At 32.7% G+C, this 1,859-nt stretch overlaps 1 long non-coding RNA gene across 1 annotated transcript; it reads left to right on the top strand.

Annotated features, from left to right (window-relative positions):
* The first annotated feature begins 239 nt into the window (after positions 1 to 239).
* On the top strand, positions 240 to 1,545 carry LOC108226924 (uncharacterized). Its single transcript, XR_001807757.2, has 4 exons — positions 240 to 419; positions 512 to 567; positions 1,135 to 1,176; positions 1,264 to 1,545. It is a non-coding gene; the product is annotated as an uncharacterized LOC108226924 (long non-coding RNA).
* Positions 1,546 to 1,859: the final 314 nt, after the last annotated feature.

The following is a 1,859-nucleotide window of genomic DNA, read 5'->3' as shown; positions in this document are numbered from 1 at the left end:
AACATCAAAACCTGTATCATTCAAGAATCATGTCTCAAAGGATTCAACAAAATTTACGTAATCAATATTTGTATTTTATTTTAGTTATGCCATTGTAGATGCCAGGTTAAACAATAGGAGTATTATTAAAGAAAATTAGTTTTATAGTTTTTCTACATTGATATATTTTAATTTAAAGAATATATTACTATTATTTTCTCAGAAAACATAAACATATTAGATTTAGAAGTTTACATCTCTGGAAATCAGAAAGAAAATAGAAAAGGTGTTGAAAAATTTAGGGTTATATATACACAGACGAAGCGCTCATACAAAGACAATCAATCTGTATTATTAGCTAGCTTTAGGGTTGGGTTATATTTATAATCAGGGCCAATCCTAACCCTAGACATCAACCATGTCGTCTAAAGGCAAGCAAGGTTGGTTTTCTTTTAACAAGTTATTTTATATATTTTTTAAGCAACAATGAGAAGAATTAAAATTAATTATAGATTGTTGTAATTTTGCGCAGGTGGAAAAGCAAAGCCATTGAAACAGCCCAAGGCTGATAAGAAAGAATACGACGAGGTATATTATAATTCTGTCTCTAGTTTTGCATGGACTTTACTGTTGTTTTGCCCTTTTTTATTCGATATTTAAGGTGGTTATTTATTTATTATTTATTTGTTCTTAGCTCTGAGTTATAAGGGGAGGGAACATATAAAATCTAAGAGTTTGTTGGTTGCTATAATGTTCTCTGAATTTGAATTTAATTTCCTCGAGGCCTCTGTATATTGTGATTATAATGGTTGCAGTGAGTTTGGATCGTTTTAGCGTTCTTAGGTATATACAGAGAACTATATGTCCCGAAGTTGTTCCAACAATGTAGAATGTTGGTTTAGAAGTATCATTACAACACATACTCGTCCCTTGTATTTAATTAATATATTGTCCTGGAGATTTTTATGGTATTGTTTTTGCATTCGAGTACTAGATTTGATCATATATCAGCAATCTTTTCGTCATACTGATACATACACAACAAATTTTAGTGTCTCATTAACAATGGTATGTGAATATGATTTTACGAAGGACTTGCCCATCTATGTGGTTTAATTATACTGATTTCTTTAATAATATTAATCTTCGTTGCAGGATGATTTGGCTAAACTCCAGAAAAAGAAGGAAGAGGAAAAGGTTAGATTGTGCTACAGGACGTCCTTCATGTATAACTCCTTTTTCCTTTTGTATACGACTTAATGTCATGGTTATGATTTTGTACAGGCACTCAAGGAGCTTAAAGCGAAAGCTCAACAGAAGGGTGCATTTGGAGGTGCTGGGCTAAAGAAAAGCGGGAAGAAATGAGGTCCCTAAAGTGTTAATTGACGTGGAACCTGCTCTTCTGTCACAAGAAATACACATCTGATATGTTTTCAATATTTTTGAATTTCATATGTTTAGTTTTTATTAACTACACGTACAAAACTTGTATGATTTATTCATCTATCATTGACCAGAATTATATTGTCAATTTCTGTTTAGTCAAAGTGAAAAGTAGTTTTATTAGATTGCGTGATTAATCTGGAGTTAATGGTGGTGGCCTTGACATAGCAAGGGCATGCCTTGTGTTGTAGCAACGAATAGCTGCAATGGAGTTGTTTAGAACAATGAAGAGTTTCAGATCAGAAGGCTTGTTACTTCAGGGTTCTAGAATGTTAAACATATGTTCTGTTTCTTACTTTCTTTCAGAGTCTACTGAGGCCTGAGGGATCTTTTGCCTAGGTACAGATGCTTGATTCCAGGATCGTTATTAAAATAACATGAAACAAGCCATCTAGTTCTCTCTATTTTTCTATTAAGTGGCAGATCAACAGAGGAGT

This window comes from Daucus carota, chromosome 6, assembly GCF_001625215.2.
Source record: "Daucus carota subsp. sativus chromosome 6, DH1 v3.0, whole genome shotgun sequence".
Taxonomy (NCBI): Eukaryota; Viridiplantae; Streptophyta; class Magnoliopsida; order Apiales; family Apiaceae; genus Daucus; species Daucus carota.
Note: the sequence above shows the minus strand (reverse complement) of the source record. Positions and strands in the feature narration are given on the sequence as shown.